Source organism: Chrysemys picta, chromosome 2, assembly GCF_011386835.1.
Source record: "Chrysemys picta bellii isolate R12L10 chromosome 2, ASM1138683v2, whole genome shotgun sequence".
In the NCBI taxonomy this organism is placed as follows: Eukaryota; Metazoa; Chordata; order Testudines; family Emydidae; genus Chrysemys; species Chrysemys picta.
The window spans coordinates 98,224,753-98,247,657 of NC_088792.1; positions in this window are offsets into that span (position 1 = coordinate 98,224,753).

The window sequence follows — 22,905 nt, forward strand, 5'->3', positions numbered from 1 at the left end:
TTCCATTTATTATTATTTATTTTATTTATTAACAACAAACAATTTTTCACTTAGATTTTTGTTTACATGAATGTTTTGGGATTGGGCTGTTCTTCATGCAAATGTCTGTAATGACATACAAACAAGGAAATTACTGTGTGTAGCAAGAGTATTCTTCATTTCACTATTTCTCACTTGTTACCTATTCTCCTGTTTTACAAAATAATTCATTCAGTCGGGGAGTGGAAACCATGCCTTATGACTCAGATGTACAGCCCTACCACAAATAACTATTGGGGAATAGTCAGAGTGAACAGCTCATGTACGACCCATTGGCTGAAAACTCTTCATCTATACTATTTGGTAAATATTTATGAATGACAAATTCATGGACAGCTGGGTGAGTTCAATATAATTTATGGGCCAGGGATAATTTGTTCAGCTCTCATGGTGGTAAAGGTAATCAGTTAGACAGTAATCTGGGTTTGGGTTAGGTACAATTTATAACTGACTTCAAAAACAGTGATCGTGTAGTTTTGTAAGTATCTCCCTCTTTGGGAAAAATGGTAGAGTTTATTTGCACATGTTCCTGTCACATCTGTGAGGTATACATCTATAAGTAATAAAAGATCCTAATGCCTTTTTTGGCAGCTTTCTACTTTTTAATTGACTGACTCAACCAGCCAAGATTATCCTGTACAAACATTCTTTCCCTTCTCACATTCAGGGCAGGGGAATTCAGGTTTGAGCTCACTTTAAGGCCTTGGCTACACTTACCGGCAAGTTCGACGGCTGGAAATCGAACTTCTGGGTTCGACTTATCGCGTCTAGTCTGGACGCGATAAGTCGAACCCGGAAGTGCTCGCCGTCGACTGCGGTACTCCAGCTCGCCGAGAGGAGTACCGCGGAGTCGACGGGGGAGCCTGCCTGCCGAGTGTGGACCAAGGTAAGTTTGAACTAATTCGAAATAAGGTACTTCGAACTTCAGCTACGTTATTCACGTAGCTGAAGTTGCGTACCTTAGTTCGAATTAGGGGGGGTAGTGTAGACCAAGCCTTAGACAGGCAGCACTCACAGACATCTAGCTTTAACTTTGTCCTCTTCATAGATCAGGCTTTTCTCCAAAATAAAACACTGGCCTTAAGCTGCACTTACATTACAAAGCTAAAGTAGGAAGGAATATGCTATATACCAGATCATACTGCTCCTATACTTTTCTCTCTCTCTCTCAGCACATACTATGGAAAGGTCAAATCAGGACAGAGATTCATGGCTGCTAGTGATTCTTCAGATTTCATCCATTTTTAACTGTAGCTGTACACTTGTTTTGCGGCTAAATCCAATTCCCAGGAGATTCTATTGACTGTTTTTTAAATGGATCAAATTTTGTCCTTGTAAAAACCAGCTCCTCTTCTGAACTGTGCAGACACAGACTCCTTGGCCTTATTAACAATATATTGGCTGTAAAAGGCCATTATGGTATGATTATCAAATGAGCTACTAGCAACTCCAAAGGTGGTTCATTCTTGTTGGCACATAAGGACCAAAATGGCCGTTTGCTGCGACAGCCTGGCCGGCTGCTCCCGATGGTGACTAATCTAAGGGACACCAGTGGCTGTCATATGATGAGTGAAACTGAGAAAAAAGGGTGAGGTTTGAGGGGGGACCTCATTTGGTGCGGCACCAGTGGTACCAATGGCTCAGAAATATAAGCTAGGACACCTGTGCTCAAACTTGCAGGCCTCAGCATGTAGCACTGTCCAAGCATCATGCTTAATAAAGATCTCTTTCCTACAACTCTGCCTGTCTGCCACCTTTCTCATTGTTAATGAAAGAGTGGCAATACTCCTGCTTGTCTTCTTTGAGAGCTGCTGCAGTCCCCAAGCAGACATTCCACTGCTGGAAATCTTGTGCCACCATCTGGGTGAATTTTACCAATCACTTAAAATATTTCTTTTCAGATTTTTAAGATTTTTAGCTCAAGCATACAATTATGGAATCAAGTGGAGTTTAATCTAGATTTCCATGTTTGAACCAGAAATTCCATTAACTTCAAGTCCCTACTGGTTACGTAAGAAAATATATCGTCAAATTTAATGTACATTTTTCTTTTATTCTGACCCTTCTTTGTTTGTGACAGTGACATTATAAGTAGAGATATATTTCAGATAGTCTTACAATTTTTATTTAACTGTATGGGTAGTTATAGCTTGGATAAATGCTTATTCATAGTTGTGGTGCAATTCTTTTAGACAGTGAGTTTATCACCATTAAAGCTGGCTCTTTTTCTAATGAAATAATTTCCTTGGTTCAGGGCTACTATCTACAACTTTATACCCATGCAATCAAATAAAACATGACAGTAACAGGTTTTGTGAAGAGTCTGAATATTAGAGAGTGTTTTCTAGCAACCAGGAACTTCGGCTAAGTATTATGTGACTATAGTGAGGGGGCGTAGTGGGCAGAGCCAGGACACCTACGCCTGCCCTGCTGGAAGCAGAGAGGTGGGAAGTATAAAAGGCAGGCCTTGCAGCTCAGTTGGGCTAGAGCTGCTGGAGGAGACAGATGCCTCCTGCCCGCTGCTGGGGCTGCAGCCTGAACAGGATCCATGCAATGTTGAGGGCTTGCCAGAGCTGCTGGCTGACCAGGGTGTCGAAGAGCTGCTGTGACTGCCACTGGCTATCTACCCCAGAGAGAAGGAGGACACCAATGGAACTGAGGTACTGAATGAAGGGGTCATAGGAAGTAGCCCAGTGACACTAGATAATAATCTGGTTGGGGTTTTTGCCTGAATCCAGGTCAGTGTATTTCAGGTGGATCCCGCTGACCCAGTGGCGGAACACTCTGCCAATGATAGGGCCCTCGGCTGGGACCCGGTGAGGTAAGGTGGGCCTGGGTCCCCCTTACTCCCTGCTGCCAACCTCACCCCTGCCAACCTCCCCACCTTAGGCCAAGAGGCCTGTGTTGTCTGCCGTCTGCCAGAGCTAGGATGTCAAACTGTTTGGTGCTCCACCCTGCCGAAGGGCCTGAGCCCCTGGGCTGTTTGGTGTTTTCCCTGCCTACGGTCAGGGCCCTGGACTGCCTGCCACTTGGCCCCATTTAGAGGGCCAGGGCCTTAGACACTGCTAATCCCGCACCAATCTTTGTCTAGAGAGGGACCAGAGAGTGAGGGCACATGGCCTCCCTCTGAGATTAATAGGGAGGAACGGCCATACATGCCTACAGTGACCAAAAAAAAGTCATGTAACTTTAAATATTGGAACTAACTAATGGAAAGTTCTAATTTGCATGGGACCTCTAAATATAATTAGATGGACTACACTATAACTGGATTTTCTGAGTTTATGATGTTTAAGTGTTGCAGGGCTTTGATACATATACTGTCAGAGTGCTGTAACATGCAGGTTTTAAAAAATATATCTTTTTGAAAGGTATGAATATGTGAGAGTAATTTTTCCCTTTTCCAGAATTACCTTAAGAGACTAGAAATAATGACCTTTTCTGCAGGGGTCCCAATGGAAGATGAGTCAATTGTACTACCAGCTAGTGGTGATAAATACTGTATTTGACATGACCCAATTTACGTTATCTGAATGCATTAACACATTATAGTCAATTCTGAGGTTGTCATTTGGAAAGAGAAATGAGGTAATAGCTGACCTGATCTTGGGGTTGGGGGAAAATATTTGTGGGAGGAGGGGATGCCATGTTGTTTGTTTGTTTGTTTGATAACATAAGTAAGTTTGGGCAACACTGTCATTTTAATGTTTCTCTTTCTATAAGTGATTGAATATACATTACTATTCTACCAGTGTTACTTTAGCTACCATGGACTTATTGTTGCACTCAAAAAATGTTGTGTCCATTATACCGTAATATATCAAATAGATGTTAATAGAATCAGTGGGGCAGGATTTGGGCAAGTTGGTCATTTGCATGCCCATTATCAGATTTTTACCCAATTTACTTTTAAACCTGAATATTTGCCAGACCCATTTGATTTTATAGGAGTTGCTCTGGATTTACAGTGGTGTGATTGAGCATAATCAAGTCCACAATATACAGCATCTTTAGTTAACACTGACATGCAAAGCAAAACAAAAATTAGACTCCTAGGTGTTCTGTTCTTTAACACCTAGGTAACTAAAATGCCTGACAAACAGAAGAAAATATATCTCTATTAAACATCAAACTTCCCGTACTTTTCAGTTAAGGGCTGAGATTTTTCTCTTCCATTTATCTGGGTCTTTCACATAAAACTTGCAGCAGAAACAGGGATGACAAAAGATGTTTCTGTTCTTTCCAAGGAAGGAAGAAACAAAGCGGGAAAATATTATTTTATATATCCTCCTAGGCATACTTTATAAAGAAGCAAAAACAAAAAGACAAAGCCTTTTTTGCTTTCGTCACATTTAATACTCTTCAGAAATGAATAAGAGATGTTTCTTTGACTGATGTGATAAACTACAAGGCCCAATCATGTAGGCGCTTCTTATGTTCAACTCTCACTGAGATCAGTGAGAGCTGCATGCAGATTGCTAGCAGGATTGGGACCACGGAATGTTTTTATAAGCTTTCACAGGCAGAAATAATGATTAACAATAATGGCTTGCTTTATGTTCAGGAGCAGAAGAACAATGTCTTTGGTTATGGGGTGGCAATGATCTAAGATACCATCTCTGTACGATTTTATAGCATCTAATTTATTGCTCTCCAAATAGGTCTGGATTCTGAGCATGCATTTAGTAGCTTTGAAAATCACAATATTCCAAATGCTCATAGCAGCTTCTGAGTAATTGCTTTTCCCCCTCTGAATGCACAGGCGGTATGTTAAAATACTATAGTGGAAATGTGTTTTTTAAAAACTCTCCAATTTCGCTGAAATGAAACTAAAGTTTTTTTTCTTTTTCAAAAGCCAGCAGAGTTAGACATTCCCAAAAGAGTATATGTTCTTGTTTTTGAGCTTTAGAAGTAGAATCCTTAAGGGAGGGAATGCTACAGTCAAGTTTCTCACCCCAAGAGACCAAATGCTGCTTTCTCTTCTGCATTTTCCTCCAAGGTTTTACAGCACCAGCTGCTCTCTCCATTTTCATTGCCACACTTGCTAACGATAAGTAGTTTAACTAAAGCAATGAATCATTCATGGTGTTTTTCCAAAAGCCCATAGTTATTTCATGAACTTCTGATGTATTCATTTTGAAGTTGCTTCTTCTACTGCAAGTATTAATTTGAAAGAACTACAATTAAATCAGGACATGGACACAGCCTGCTTTCTTTGTTTCTTAAAGAAAAATACAGGTTTCTTATTTGAACTCCAATCTGGTAATTTACTATAATATGAAATATACTCTGATGCAGGAGAAAAGACCCTGGTACTTGCAACAGTATGGTACAATGGACGTAAATTTAAGTAATGGAATAAAATACAAGCTACTTACAGTAACTCCTCACTTAAAGTCATCCTGGTTAACGTTGTTACGTTTCTGATCAATTAGGGAACATGCTCATTTACAGTTGTGCATGTTACCTCTGTTCCCCTAAAAACCAACCCAGGATCACACTTGTATTAGTTTTATTACGATGCCGCTGTTGGGTCAGATAGAAAAAGAGATGGAGCTTATTCATACATGCACACATTTACCGCATTCATACCCTCATGCACCCACACATTTACACGGGCGGAGAGTTACCAGAGACAGCATGGAGACCAAGAAGCCGAAGCGTGGTAGATCTGGTGTGTCCGCCTGCAGTCACGAATCCAGGCTGCTGAGCAGGTCAAGAAGCAGGGGCTTGTGTGCATGCCTTCTTCCTCTTATTTTGGAACTGGGCAGCTCCTGTCACGTACACTGAGTTTCCTTTCTGTGTCCATCACCGAGAAGCATTCCCAGACCAGTTCCTTTCATGCATACCAGGTTCTTCTTCTCTTTACAGCACTCTGTGATTGCCTTTTCAGGGCAAATTATACTAGACACACCTGGCTCCTGTCTCTGGGCTCCTTTCTCCTTGCAGTTCCTCTCCGCCCAATCCCACATACACTTCCTTGTTCACACTCCCTTATCTTCTCCACACACTCCCTTGTTCACACTCTCTCTGATTGTGTGATGGGATATTACACAGCTTGGAAGTTCATACAAGTGGTAACTTGAAAAGGTTAAAGAGCTTGCAAAGGTTACAAAACTTAAAAGGCTATGCTAACAATAACTGAAGTTACAAAGTCTGGAAAAAGGTTGCAGAACTTAATGATACAAGTTACAGATCTTACAATCGCATTTGAGCGGAGGCTTTACATAACATTTCCCGCCTTTTGGTCACCCCAAATTGTGGTGACCATCCAAAGGGGGATGGCGTGCCTCCGCTCATCCATGCCAGTGCTTCAACTGCCGGAACAATTCTGGATTTTAATTACACGTAGCATGTCCACAGTAACAGAAATACATATCAAAATATTGACCAGAAGATGTAACAATGAGCGTCAAACAGCCCTTCTCATGTACAACATTTAGATGAAAATCAGAACATTTGGTGGGAAGGTAAACAATTGGTAAAGGGGGTAGTTCTCACAGGCTTTTGGACAGAGGTGGCCACCATGGGGATAGGTATGTGACTGACAATTGGCAGGAGACGGAGGGGCAAGGAGGGGGAGGGGTCTAGTTGGAGTTAAAAAGGGCTGTGAGAATGGTTTGTTGCTATTCCTTGCCTAATACGGTATCTTCCCTCTTCCCAAACACCATACACCATAATGCTAGCAATGAGACAAGCGCTACAAGACAAACATAAAACATGAAACATAAAACACAGAACATGAGACAACATAGAAGTTTTGTTGCGATGATGCACCATGGTATGTTTCAGTTGTTCTTCAGCTGGTACCAGCTCTTTCTGGTGCTCTAAAAAAAACAGAAGCTGCAAAAAGGACTTAAACATTGTAAACTGTAGGCTATCGTAGAGAGGAACATGGAGTCGGGGTCGTCCCCCCCTACATGCTTGAGCTGTCCCCAATGGACCCACTTCCCATTACCAGGATATTATTCACATATGAGACCACCCACCCCTTATCCCTTGCAGGGAGATGCTCTAACATTTGGGTCACTACCTTATGCACAATAGTGGGGGCGCTATGAAATCCCTGGGGTACACGAGTAAAGCAATACTGTGCCCTGTCCCCGTGGAACGCGAATTGGTCCTGTGATCCTTCCCCGAGCGGGACAGCAAAGAAACAATTAGACAAATCCACTACAGAAAATCTTTTAGCTTCCCTTGGTATGTCTTGTAACACCTGGGTCATGTGGCAAAACACCACATTTATTAATAATACATGTATTCATTAACACTGTATCATATGCATATGATACATATATAGAGAGTGTACACACACACACACACACACACACACACACACACACTCCGTCTTGTTGTTGTTACCAATTAGTTGCTCCCCTTAACTGCACTAGTCAGGTGAGTTAGATGGGGGAGGAGGTGGAGCCGAGCTTCTGCCGATCCGGATCGATGCTCCCATGTTGACAAGATGAGACCCTTATTTTTGCGTTTTGCTTTATTCCCCCTGAAAAGATCCTGTGCAGTACTTGAAGTACAACAGTGCAATGCTTCCTTCTAACGTTGTTTGGCAGCCGCCTGCTTTGTCCACTGCTTGCAGGAAGAGCAGCCTGTTGCAGCTAACTGGTGGGGGCTTGGAACCAGGGTGGACTGGCAGCCCCCCTATCAGCACCCTGCTCCCCTAAGTTCCCTTCAGTTGTCCCTCCCCACACTGTCATGTGCTGCTCCTGCCCTCTGCCTTGGAGCTGCTCCTGGGAGTCTCCTGCTTGCTGTGCAGGGAAGGGGGGAAGAGGAGGGCTAATGTCAGGGTGTCCCTCTTCCCCTTACTCCTGCCCCCCGCTTACCCTTTCTCCATATAGAGCAGGGTGGGGACAGGACAGGGCTCAGGACTGAGAGAGCTTGCTGGCCGCAGCTGCTGTCTCAACTTTAACGGCAATGTACTTAGAGTGGGGTCAGCATACTTAAAGGGGCAATGCACATCTCTCTTTCTCTCTCTCATTCAGGGGGTCTGTCTCTGTCTCTGCCATGCTTTCTCCCCTCCATCCATTCGTGCTGCCTTGTAGAGTGTGTGGCTACATTAACAACAATGTGTTAACCCTTGAGGGCTCAGCCAAATGCTAGTTCATCATTTAACAGGAAGGCATTTCCTGGGAAATATCCCACCCTCTAACTTCACCACCTCAACCAAGCTTCACAATCATCATTGCTGTGTACAGTATTAAATTGTTTGTTTAAAACTTATAGTGTGTGTGTGTGTGTGTGTGTGTGTGTGTGTGTGTGTGTGTGTATACATAGCTTTTTGTCTGGTGAAAAAAAATTCCCTGAAACCTAACCCTCCCGTTTACATTAATTCTTATGGGGAAATTGGATTTGCTTAACATCGTTTCGCTTGAAGTTTCATTTTCAGGAACATAGCTACAACATTAAGCAAGGAGTTACTGTATATAATGGCATACTAAAGTGTATTATATATTCAGCCACTAGGTGGTGCTGCGTATAACACCTTATTTAAGCTATCCTCAGCCATAGGGGGCAGAATGTTAAAAGATCTTATACCAAACACATCTTGGCTATGGGGGCCAAATCAAGGCATTGCCTTCAAAAAGATAAATTATTTCAACAGCTCAAGTACTACAATGTGAACAAACTCACTATGATCAGTGCGGATGCAATGGCCTAGGTGGTGTATTGTTGCAAAACATGGATCTGAGTGGAAGCCAGTTGCATTTGACTCTTGCACACTCACAGAAGCAGAAAAAATGCACAGATTGAAAAGGAGTGCCTGGCAAGCACATGGGCATGTGAGAACTTTTACAGATATCTGCATGGATTGGACTTATTTATACTGATAAACTATAAACCACTTGTAACCCGCATCAATGGAAAAGGCCTGGATCAAGCATCGTTGAGATGCCAACATCTATTGATAAGGTTAATGCAATTTAACCCAATTGCTAAATATATTCCTGGGAAATATCTGGTAGTAGCAGACACTCTGTCACGGAGCCCAGCATTGCAGTCAATTACCCATAGTCTCAAAGATGACATAAAGGTGTACGTGGATGCTGTGGACGTGTACAGACCAATGTCAGAAAATCGACTATACCAGCTCCAGCAACCTGGCACAAGAACCTAAACAACACAATGAAAGTGACAAGAGACTGCTTTGAGGTACATGAACAATTAAGTGTGTCAAAAGGACTCATGATTAAAGGCAACCGCATTGTGAAGCCAAACAAAATGAGAGGAGAAATCCTAAACCTCATCCATAAAGGATATCAAGGATTAACTAAATGCCATGAGCAGGCCAACCAGTCAGCGTGGTGGCCTGGCGTGGCATCAGCAAGGACATAAAAAATAAAGTACCTGCATGTAACCATTGTAGAACTAGCAGACCAACACAACACAAAAAAATCTTTAACAATACCTCTACCAGATAGACCTTGGAAGAGACTAGCTACAGATTTATGCACATTCAGAGACATTACCTGGTCATCATGGACTGTTTTTCCAGGCATATAAAAATAATGTAATTAGAAAGACATAACATGTCTTGGTGTTAGCATGAAACCAAAGTGCACTTTTACTCATTTTGGTATTCCAGAACAATAAATTGTGATGGACAATGCACCACAATTAACAGCAACAGAATTTAAGTCCTTCAGAATGAAATATGATTTTGATCATATTACTTGCAGCCCACATACTCACAAGTGAAGGGAGAGGCTGAGAGAGCTGGACGGACAGCCAAGAAAATCTTATAGCAGGAAGATCCATTCCTTCCTCTTCTGAGCTACAGATCAACCTCAGCAGTGGCTACTGAATATCGTTCAGCAAAACTCCTGATGGAAATACCACTCAGAACTACTGTTCCAATTTGGGAAAGGAATCTATCTCCAAAACGGCTAGACATGAAGAGAATAGCCAAATCAGATAAAAAGCTAAAAGCTTATGAACACTTTTATAACATATGTCACACAATTAAAGAACAGATGGGTCTAGAACCTTGTGACCATGTTCATATCAAACTGGATGGAGAAAAAAAATGGACAACTCCAACTGTCGTAAAAAAAAAAATTAGTGCCAAGATCATATGTGATCAAGACTGATAGTGGAGAGTTCAACAGAAGAACAGTCAACCAAGGCACCTCTACAGATGGCAGATGCAGCAGAAGATGACGACGACTCAAGGATTCCAAACTGACCACAACCCGTTGTTGTAACTTATGGACAGCCAGATGACCAAATTGTTATGCATCTGGGTCATGTAATCAGAAAACTAGTACGATTCAGAGATACTTAACAGACTGATCCATACTGAACTTCAAAGATCGTGTGATAGCGTAAATTTTGTCAATGGTAGGAATGTAGAACTTAAAGGGGGAGACATAATGGAATGCTAAACCATATTATATTCTGCCACTAGGTGGTGCTGTGGGTCACACACCTCATTTAAACTATTTAGATTTAAACAGCTTTGGGGCAGAACATTAAAGGATCTTATAGTGAATGCAGCTTGTGTGTACCACTCTAAGGCCTGGTCTACACTACAAGTTTAGGTCGACTTTAGCAGCGTTAAATCGAATTAAGCCTGGACACGTTCACATGACGAAGCCCTTTCTTTCGATTTAAGGGGCCCTTTAAACCGGTTTCTTTACTCCACCTCCGACGAGGGGATTAGCGATAAAATTGGCCTTAGCAGGTCGGAATTGGGGTAGTGTGGACGGAATTCGACGTTATTGGCCTCCGGGAGCTATCCCACAGTGCTTCATTGTGACCGCTCTGGATAGCACTCTCAACTCAGATGCACTGACCAGGTAGACAGGAAAAGCCCCGTGAACTTTTGAATTTCATTTCCTGTTTGCCCAGCGTGGAGAGCACAGGTGACCATGCAGAGCTCATCAGCACAGGTAACCGTGATGGAGTCCCAGGATCGCAAAAGAGCTCCATGATGGACCGAACGGGAGGTACGGGATCTGCTCGCCATATGGGGAGATGAATCAGTGCTAGCTGAACTCCGTAGCAGTAAAAGAAATGACAAAATATTAGAAAAGGTCTCCAAGGCCAAGAAGGACAGAGGCCATAACAGGGACGCACAGCAGTGCCGCATGAAAATTAAGGAGCTAAGGCAAGCCTACCACAAAGCCAGAGAGGCAAATGGAAGGTTCGGGGCAGAGCCGTAAACATGCCGCTTCTACGCGGAGCTGCATGCCATGCTAGGGGGTGCAGCCACCACTACCCCAACTGTGTGCTATGACTCCGTCACTGGAGAAACACACAGGGAAGAGGGTTCGGGATACGAGGAAGAGGAGGATGAAGATAATGTAGATAGCTCACAGCAGCAAGGAAGCGGAGAAACCGGTTTCCCCAACAGCCAGGATATGTTTATCACCCTGGACCTGTAACCCCCGAACTCACCCAAGGCGTACTCCCAGACCCTGAGGGCACACAGGGGACCTCTGGTGAGTGTACCTTTGTAAATATTACACATGGTTTAAAAGCAAGCGTGTTTAATGATTAATGATTAATTTGCCCTGGCAATCGCGGCCAGTACAGCTACTGGAAAAGTCTGTTAACGTGTATGGGGATGGAGCGGAAATCCTCCAGGGGACATTTCCAGAAAGCTCTCCTTCATGTACTCCCGAAGCCTTTGCAAAAGGGGTGGGGTGCCTTATCCCGTCCGCCATGGTAGGACACTTTACCACGCCAGGCCAGTAGCACGTAGTCTGGAATCATTGCATAACAAAGCATGGCAGTGTATGGTCCTGGTGTTTGCTGGCATGCAGACAACATCCATTCCTTATCGCTCTTTGTTATCCTCAGGAGAGTGCTATCATTCACGGTCACCTGGTTGAAATGGGGTGATTTTATTAAGGGGACATTCAGAGGTGCCCGTTCCTGCTCGGCTGAACAGAAATGTTCCCCGCTTTTAGCCACGCGGTGGGGGGAGGGGTGAAGTGATCATCCCAGAGAATTGGGTGTGGGGGAGGGGGGAGCTTAGTTGGGTTTGTGCTGCATGTTAACCCGGGAACCGCAGCCCCTCCTTTTACATTGGAAACCCATTTTAAATGGCCAACCCAATGGGTGCTTGGTATGGGAAATGAGGGCGCTACTGTTTGAAACCATTCCCACATGTTAAGAAGGTTAAAAAAGCCAAAAGACTGTGGCTTACCATGGCTGCCTGCAAGCCGAAATCTGTTGCCTGGCACTGCGTGAGTGATCTCTCACACCAAACCGGCAGGCCCTCAATATAAGAGTAAAAAGGCGACCTTGTAACTAAAGCACATGTGCTGTGTAATGTGAACAGCAAAATTTAACGTGAAAGAGTGTACCCATTGTTCTCTAAAGTGTGTCTTTTTTAACCACCTCTCCCTTCTCCTCCACCAGCTGCAAATGTTTCTCCTTCACAGAAGCTAGTGAAGATTAGACGGAGAAAACGGCGGACTCAGATGACATGTTCACGGAGCTCCAGATGTCCTCCCACGCTGAAAGAGCACAGCAGAATGCGTGGAGGCAGTCAATGTCAGACTACAGAAAAGCACAGTATGAATGAGAGGAGAGGTGGCGGGATGAATCGCGGGATGAACAGAGCAAGTGGCGGGCTGAAGATGATAGGTGGCATCAGCTTGCAGACAGAAGGCAAGAGTCGATGCTGTAGCTGCTGGAGCATCAAACTGATATGCTCCAGCGTATGGTTGAGCTGCAGGAAAGGCAGCAGGAGCAGAGACCACCGCTACAGCCCCGTGTAATCAACAGCCCTCCTCCCCAAGTTCCATAACCTCCTCACCCAGACGCCCAAGAACATGGTGGGGGGGCCTCCGGCCACCCAGTCACTCCACCCCAGATGATTGCCCGAACATCAGAAGACTGGCCTTCAATAAGAGTTAAAGTTTTAAACTGCAGTGTGTCCTTTTTCCTTCCCTCCTCCCCCACCCATCCCGGGCTACCGTGGCAATTATCCCCCTAGTTGTGTGATGAATTAATAAAGAATGCATGAATGTGAAGTAACAATGACTTTATTGCCTCTGCTTGCGGTGCTCGAAAGGGGAGGGGAGGGTGTGGTGGTTGGTTTACAGGGAAGTAGAGTGAACCGGGGGGGGGGTGAGGGGGTGGGGTGGAGGGTTCATCAAGGAGAAACAAACAGAAGTTTCACACCGTAGCCTGGCCAGTCACAAAACTTGTTTTCAAAGCTTCTCTGATGCGCACCGCGCCCTGCTGTGCTCTTCTAACTGCCCTGGTGTCTGGCTGCATGTAATCAGCGGCCAGGCGATGTGCCTCAACCTCCCACCCCGCCATAAATGTCTCCCCCTTACTCTCACAGATATTGTGGAGCGCACAGCAAGCAGCAATAATAATGGGGATATTCTTTTCGCTAAGGTCTGAGCGAGTCAGTAAGCTGCGCCAGCGCGCTTTTAAACATCCAAATGCACATTCCACCACCATTCGGCACTTGCTCAGCCTGTAGTTGAACAGGCTACTGTCCAGGCTGCCTGTGTACGGCTTCATGAGCCATGGCATTAAGGGGTAGGCTGGGTCCCCAAGGATAACTATAGGCATTTCAACATCCCCAACGGTTATTTTCTGGTCCGGGAAGAAAGTCCCTTCCTCCAGCTTTCGAAACAGACCAAAGTGCCTGAAGACGCGAGCATCATGTACCTTTCCCGGCCATCCCACGTTGATGTTGGTGAAACGTCCCTTGTGATCCACCAGGGCTAGCAGCAGCATTGAAAAGTACCCCTTGCGGTTTATGTACTCGGTGGCTTGGTGCTCCGGTGCCAAGATAGGGATATGGGTTCCGTCTATCGCTCCACCACAGTTTGGGAATCCCATTGCAGCAAAGCCATCCACTATGGCCTGCACGTTTCCCAGAGTCACTACCCTTGATATCACCAGGTCTTTCATTGCCCTGGCAACTTGGATCACAGCAGCCCCCACAGTAGATTTGCCCACTCCAAATTGATTCCCGACTGACCGGTAGCTGTCTGGCGTTGCAAGCTTCCACAGGGCTATCGCCACTCGCTTCTCAACTGTGAGGGCTGCTCTCATCCTGGTATTCTGGCACTTCAGGGCAGGGGAAAGCAAGTCACAAAGTTCCATGAAAGTGCCCTTACGCATGCGAAAGTTTCGCAGCCACTGGGAATCGTCCCACACCTGCAGCACGATGCGGTCCCACCAGTCTGTGCTTGTTTCCCGGGCCCAGAATCGGCATTCCACGGCATGAACCTGCCCCAGTAACACCATGATTTGCACATTGCTGGGGCCTGTACTTTGTGAGAGGTCTATGTCCATATCAATTTCCTCATCACTCTCGTCGCCGCGCTGCAATCGCCTCCTCAGCTGGTCCTGGTTTTGCTTTGGCATGTCCTGGCTCTGCATATACTCTAGGACAATGCACGTGGTGTTCATAGTGCTCATAATTGCCGCGGTGATCTGAGCGGGCTCCATGATCCCAGTGCTATGGCGTCTGGTCTGAAAAAAAAAGGCGCGAAACTAGTATCTGACGGAGGGAGGGAGGGAGGGAGGGAGGGGCGAGTGACGACATGGCGTACAGGTACAGGGAATTAAAATCAACAAAGGTGCATCAGGGAGAAACACAAACAACTGTCACACAGAATGGCCTCCCACAAAGATTGAACTCAAAACCCTGGGTTTAGCAGGCCATTGATTTCACGGAGGGAGGGGGAAGCAAATGAATACAGAACAAATCTATTTTTTACATCTTAAGCTGGCAGACGACGGTGCAGCATGACTGATAGCCCTCGGCATCTTCTGGGTGCTTGGCAGAAAATACTGGGCGCTTGGCAGAAAATAGCATACTACGACTGATAGCCATCATCGTTGAGACTGTTCGATAGGACTGAGCATGTCTGCCCAGGTGCCCATGATTGACAGCCACTGCAGTACGACGACGACGGATATCAATCGTAATATACCATCTTCTACCAAAAGGCAAGGGGCTGCTGCTGTGTGCAATGCAGCCCCACGTCTGCCAGCCCCACGTCTGCCAGCACCCAGATCGCCGATGAAGGCTACCAGTCATACTGCACCGTCTACTGCCAAAAGGCAATTAGCTGCTGCTGTGTAGCAATGCAGTACCACGTCTGCCGGCACCCAGAAGACATATGGTGACGGTGAGCTGAGCTGAGCAGAGTAGGTTCCATGCTTGGCATGGTATGTTGTCTGCACAAGTAACCCAGGTAAAAAGGCGCGAATCGATTGTCTGCCATTGCTCTGATGGAGGGGGAGGTGCCTGATGACATGTACCCAGAACCCCCTGCGACACTGTTTTGCATCATTCAGGCATTGGGATCTCAACCCAGAATTCCAATGGGCGGCGGAGACTGCGGGAACTGTGGGATAGCTACCCATAGTGCAACGCTCCGGAAGTCGACGCTAGCCTCGGTACTGTGGACGCGGTCCGCCGACTTCATGCACTTAGAGCATTTTATGTGAGGAAACACACAATTGGCTGTATACAACCGATTTCTATAAAACCTGCTTCTATAAATTCGACCTAATTTCGTAGTGTAGACATACCCTAAGAAGGAAATTCTGTAGTCAGTCCATATCTGATACAGAAGCCTGACCAATTAGTAGCAGCCTGAAACCTATGATGTACAAAGTGTACATGATAACAATCAAATTGGAATACTCTTTCAATTAATTCTCTTTTTTTTTTGTTTTTTTGTTTTTTTTAAGCGGGAATTTTAAACTCCTTTATAGTGTGTCAGAAGCAGGCAATAATCCCAACTGCATCAGTATTGGGATCAACTGTTTCAAAAGTTAACAAAGGCAGCATAGTAGATGTCTGCAGGCCAGGTTTTCAATACAGCCATATATAGTAACAGCCCTCTAGAGCAAGCTGTTTGAAAAATTTTACAGCAAATTTAAAATTAAAGAAATCCTAAATTTTAACTTGTAGTTAATAAATCATTGGAATGGGAGTTGGGAGATTGGAGGGCCAAATCCTTATGCCTCTGAAATCCATAGGAACTTTGGCCTGAGCTTCAGTGGAAGAAAAAAATTGGACCCTGTATTCCCAGGTCTGCTCTGTTTCCTGTATAACCTCAGGCAAGTCATTTGTCTTCTCCATGACTTAGTTTCCAATAGGGAAAATATTGCTCCCTCTGAGAGAGCAAAGGGAATGAGAGAGCTTTCTGCATGAGATCTGAAGCCTGGAGCAGGCTTGCTAACTGAGACACCAGGCCCAGGGAAGGAATCTCAAACAGCTGGTTCCTTATAATAGAGCTGAAGCAGATGTAGGGGGAGGAGGGGAAAGGGGTTGACTGAGAAGCTGTAAGGGACTCAGCTTGGGCAGGGCAACTGATAAGAGAGGCTCTGTGAGGGATCCATTTTCTGCTTCCCCTAGGCTGCAAAGTAAGAGCTATGCCCTGGGACATATTTTTGAGTTCTCTGAGTAACTGGGGATTTTTTTTTTTTTTTTTTTAAACTTTATTGAAAGAAAGAGAAAAGAAACCAGCCCCCAAGGAGGGCTGTGATTGAAGGAGAAAGAGTTTGTAGGGTTTAAGGAGCCCTGAAGAAGGGAAAACAAGGTGGGGCATGGCAGATGCTTCCTGGCCATGAGGGGGTGCTCAGGTAGAGGTCCCTGTTCTAGTCCCCTACTACACTTGCATGTTGGGAGGCTAAGTTAATTAATATTGGCAACATTCTTGTAGAGTCTCAGACAAAAGATGTGACAAGAGTGCAAAGCACAGTTAACTTTTACATCTAAATAAAAGAGGACAGGCTTTGGTCAGTACGTTTGACTGAGCAGAAACCTCTGAATTTGGGCCAATAATATCTTCCACTTTTCCAGTATCTTCCATATAATAACCTCAAACTCCTTTAGAAGAATTAATGAATTAGGCTTCATATCATCCCCACTTTACTGATGAGGAAAGCAAGACACAGAGAGGTTAAGTAAGGTGCCTGAGGTGACATAGCATGTCTGTACCAGAGCCATGAACAAAATTCAACTCTCCCAATTCGTAGTACTGCAATGAGCAGTGTGCTGTCATTGATTTTATATGTATGCATATGGGTAAATATGTAGAAACAGGACATCTTGACTGCTAAAAATCTGAGGGTTTTTGTTGTTGTGTGGTTTGTTTTTTGTTTTTCTGGAAAAAGGAGTAATGGTCTAGTACAGGGATCGGCAACCTTTCAGAAGCGGTGTGCCGAGTCTTCATTTATTCACTCTAATTTAAGGATTCGTGTGCCAGTAATACATTTGAACGTTTTTAGAAGGTCTCTTTCTATAAGTCTATAACTCTGGTCTACAATTTTTGAGAAGTCGTCTGCTTCAGAGATAAAATGTGCTATTTATTATGTATTTTGATGTGCTGAATTCAAATATGACAATTAAAACAACTGATTGGCTACTGTTTCTAAGATATTTAAGTTTTTACATTTTATGTCTATGTATATTGTGTAGATAGTAGAGTTTTAATCATAAATTATAAACCCAGGTCTTTTCATGTGTTTATGGTTGCTTTACATGATAATATTTCACCTGTCCTGTTTATGTAACACTTTAAAAATCAGCAAAAGGGTTATATAAATAAAATTTATTATGAATCAAAAGGCACAAAACTATTATGTACATAGTTTAGTCCTATTCAGTGTCTACTCGGCGCTTCTTGGCTTGTCTCTTGTATTCATTAAATGGAGCATCTCTTGTCACTGTCCAGCAATAGTCTGCAAGCATTGATGGGCTCCATTTGCCCTGATAGCGTTTCTCCATTGTTGCAATGTCCTGGTGAAATTGCTCGCCGTGCTCATTGCTCACTGCTCCGCAGTTCGGTGGAAAAAAATCTAGATGAGAGTGCAAAAAATGTATCTTTAGTGACATGTTGCAACCAAGGCTTTTGTATGCCTTGAGGAGGTTTTCCACCAACAACCTGTAGTTGTCTGCCTTGTTGTTTCCGAGAAAATTTTTTCACCACTTATTGGAAGGCTTTCCATGCCGTCTTTTCCTTGCCACGCAGTGCATGGTCAAATGCATCATCTCAAAGAAGTTCACGAATCTGAGGACCAACAAAGACTCCTTCCTTTATCTTAGCTTCACTTAACCTTGGAAATTTTCCACGGAAGTACTTGAAAGCTGCTTGTGTTTTGTCAATGGCCTTGACAAAGTTCTTCATCAGACCCAGCTTGATGTGTAAGGGTGGTAACAAAATCTTCCTTGATTCAACAAGTGGTGGATGCTGAACACTTTTCCTCCCAGGCTCCAATGACTGTCGGAGTGGCCAATCTTTCTTGATGTAGTGAGAATCTCTTGCACGACTATCCCATTTGCAGAGAAAACAGCAGTACTTTGTGTATCTAGTCTGCAGACCAAGCAAGAGAGCAACAACCTTCAAATCGCCACAAAGCTGCCACTGATGTTGGTCGTAGTTTATGCACCTCAAAAGTTGTTTCATGTTGTCATAGGTTTCCTTCATATGGACTGCATGACCAACTGGAATTGATGGCAAAACATTGCCATTATGCAGTAAAACAGCTTTAAGATTCATCTTCGATGAATCAGTGAACAGTCTCCACTCATCTGGATCGTGAACGATGTTGAGGGCTGCCATCACACCATCGATGTTGTTGCAGGCTACAAGATCACCTTCCATGAAGAACAATGGGACAAGATCCTTTTGACAGTCACGGAACATGGAAACCCTAACATCACCTGTCAGGAGATTCCACTGCTGTAGTCTGGAGCCCAACAGCTCTACCTTATTCTTGGGTAGTTCCAAATTCCTGACAAGGTCATTCAGTTCACCTTGTGTTATGAGGTGTGGTTCAGAGGAGGAGGATGGGAGAAAATGTGGGTCCTGTGACATTGATGGTTCAGGACCAGAAGTTTCATCCTCTTCCTCTTCCTCGTCTGACTCAAGTGAGAATGATTCTGGTGCATCAGGAACCGACAGTCCTTCTCCGTGGGGTACTGGGCGTATAGCTGATGGAATGTTTGGAGAATGCACAGTCCACTTTTTCTTCTTTGACACACCTTTCCCAACTGGAGGCACCATGCAGAAGTAACAATTGCTGGTATGATCTGTTGGCTCTCTCCAAATCATTGGCACTGCAAAAGGCATAGATTTCCTTTTCCTGTTCAACCACTGGCGAAGATTTGTTGCACAAGTGTTGCAGCATATGTGTGGGGCCTACCTCTTGTCCTGATCTCCAATTTTGCAGCCAAAATAAAGGTGATAGGCTTTCTTATCCATAGTGGTTATACTGCGCTTTTGTGATGCAAAAGTCACTTCACCACAAACATAGCAGAAGTTATCTGCACTGTTCACACAAGTACGAGGCATCTCTGCTCACTTTGGCTAAACAGAAATGTGTCCCTTTGCAAAATCAAACACTGACAAATAAGAGAGCATGACACTGTATGATTTCTAGAGCTGATATAGGGCAATTTGTTCAGCAGAGTGATGTAAGCTTCGTTATGATTGCATCATCCATTACTTCTAGGAATAACATGATGCAATCCATATCATGTATTACGGTATACCAGCTTCAGATTGCATCATTCATTGTTTTGCCTAAAAAGCAAGTACTGTCCAAACCCAGTCATAGATTTATTCATAGATCCAGTCAAAGATGTATTTTAGTCATTTCTGGTTTAAATTGAGATCCCTTCCCTTTATAACTCACTTATCCTCCGCCATTCCCAAGTCAAGGGTCGTATATACTGACCCAATAGCATATCTTGAAAACTAGAGCCAATCAACAATTTTAAGCATCATTTTCGTTCTCAGTGACCTAGAATTAGTAAAGTTTGACTACATTTATTTCAGAAGCATTTTGGCTGTAGAGCAGTGTAATATATAACTAAAGTATTGTTGTATGTAAAGTAAATAAGGTTTTAAAAATGTATAAGAAGCTTCATTTAAAATTAAATTAAAATGCAGAGCCCCCCGGACCAGTGGCCAGGACACAAGCAGTGTGAGTGCCACTGAAAATCAGCTCACGTGCCGCCTTTGGCACACGTGCCATAGGTTGCCTACCCCTGGTCTAGTATATTTGGTCACTTTCTCAGGTACCATGTTGGGGTCTGACCCTGCAAACGCTCACGTGAATGGGCCCATTGAACCACTTCATCCCTAAATCCATAATTGTGGTGGTTTGTACTTAATTGGCTTCTAAGTGAATAGATAGCTGTCATAACTATAAAGGGAAGGGTAATAGCCCTCCTGTGTACAATACTATAAAATCCCTCCTGGCCAGAGACTCCAAAATCCTTTTACCTGTAAAGGGTTAAGAAGCTCAGGTAACTTGGCTGACACCTGACCCAAGGGACCAATAAGGGGACAAGATACTTTCAAATCTTGGTGGGGGGGGGAGAAGGCTTTTGTTTGTGCTCTTTGTTTTGGTGGTTGTTCGCTCTTGGGACTGAGAGAGACCAGACATCAATCCATGCTCTCCAAGTCTTTCTGAACAAGTCTCTCATATTTCAAACTCGTAAGTAAACAGCCAGGCAAGGCGTGTTAGTTTTATCTTTGTTTTCTCAACTTGTAAATGTACCTTTTACTAGGGTGTTTAACTCTGTTTGCTGTAACTTTGAACCTAAGGCTAGAGGGGATTCCTCTGGGCTCTAAGTTTGATTACCCTGTAAAGTTATTTTCCATCCTGATTTTACAGAGATGATTTTTACCTTTTTCTTTAATTAAAAGCCTTCTTTTTAAGCACCTGATTGATTTTCCTTGTTTTTAGATCCAAGGGGGTTGGATCTTGATCCACCAGGAGTTTGTGGGAGAAAGGAGGGGGGATGGTTAATTTCTCCTTGTTTTAAGATCCAAGGGGTTTGGATCTGTATTCACCAGGGAATTGGTGAAGAGTCTCTCAAGGCTACCCAGGGAAGGGAATTAGCACTTTGGGAGTGGTGGCAGCGGACCAGATCTAAGCTGGTAGTTAAGCTTAGAAGTTTTCATGCAGGCCCCCACATCTGTACCCTAAAGTTCAGAGTGGGGAAGGAGCCTTGACAATAGCCATGCTGAAATTCGGACTTTCTATAACCTTCTACATGTACTCTACATTCCAATGACATCGTCCCAGGTGCTCTCTGGGTTTGAGGTATGTGCATGCACACACAGTGTGAATCCAAACTGCTACTTCCAGGTCATGCAGCAGTAAGGAATTTAAAAACCGCTATGATATATCTGTAAATCATGTTCACAACATCCATGTTGTAAGTGAGTATTAATTAAAGCTATCATTTGCATGGAACTGGAGTCAGGATTCAATATTTACTGATGCCATAACCATGATGATATATTTTCATTGAGAAAATTAAATTATATCAGCTGTCAATACTAGAATAATGTCTTCCTGCATGGTGATAATGTAGTGCCTGATTCTGCAGACCCATCCCTGGATCCTTATTCAGCTCAATGGGACTACTCACATGCAGGAGTGTTTACAGCAGGGGTCGGCAACTTTTGACATGCGGCTCGCCAGGGTAAGCATCCTGGCGGGCCGGGCCAGTTTATTTATCCGCTGACGTTCGCAGGTTCGCCGTCCCGGGCCAATGGGGGCGGCGAGAAGCAGCACGGGCGAGCGATGTGCTGGCGGCAGCTTTCCGCCACCCCCGTTGGCCCGGGACGATGAACCGCAGCCAGTGGCGAGCCGCGTGCCAAACGTTGCCGATCCCTGGTTTACAGGATCAGACTCTTTGTTCAGGCAAGAGCTGGTTTAAGAACTTGTTACAGTATAACCAGAGATGAGTATAACCAATCACTTTAGCCCCAGTTAGTGATATGCCAGTGGCTGTTCATGGGATGGCAAGGTCTGTGGGCTTATTTACGTATCAATGTACCTTCACTGGCAGGTCATGTAGTTCAAACTGGCTTCCAGAGTTTGGGCCCAATCCTCCCACCAAAACTCCAGCTGTCTTTAATTTTGACCTTTATATTTACCCTCCTCTTGCAATAGAGCTGTGTATTAGAAAGTCCCTTGGGACAGTCGTAATCCATATATATACATACACACATCCCTCCTTGCATTTTTGGCAGTTACTCTTTTTTATTCATGATACTCCCTTACCTCCATCTACCAAATTCCTTTCATAATTCTTTGGATTTAGCTGCTAACCTACAACTAAAAAGCAAAAACATATCTATAATGGGGAGACACACACACACACACCACAAATACATGATCATATAAATCTGTGGTCTTGAAGCTGTCATCACATTCCTCACTAAACACAATTCTGCTTAGTCTTGTCATCTGGACTTTCTGGAATAGGAAATCTCTGATTTCAAAGTTAGCCTGGTATCTTTATTTGTGTAATCTTGAATGATCTTTATATCTGATGTATGTTCTTATAACTATTTCAATATCCTCTTGGTTTCCTGCTCTTTTTTTATGTGCTGAATATAAAAATGGATAGCAAATAAAGACATAGGACAGCAATACACTGGACTGCTGGTTTTCTAGGCTTCGTAGCTAAGACATGTTGCGATTTCTGACCAATTGTATTAATGTCAACTTCCAAGGCAAAATGGATTTAAACTTTCTTTTGCATATATGCCACCACAGCCCAAAAGAACATGCATGTTGCATTTCCAGCCACTCCGTTTATTGTGGAGCAGTATCCTATTTGGGGAGGATATTTTTCCTTTTCTAATGTTTTACTGATTCTGCTGACTGAGGAGAAATCAAATGATAGGATTCCTACCACTGAGTGCATGCCCCTTTCCAGCCCCACTCTTAAAATTAATTTGTTTTTCCCAGCAAATGGCGCCATGCAAATGGCAGTCATAGACTTAAGTGCACAGATTTACCTTGTCATGAATTAAGGAATCGCAAAGCGCCTATTTGGTCATAATGGTTAATATAATGCTTAATGTTTGGAGTCAATTCTATTTTTTT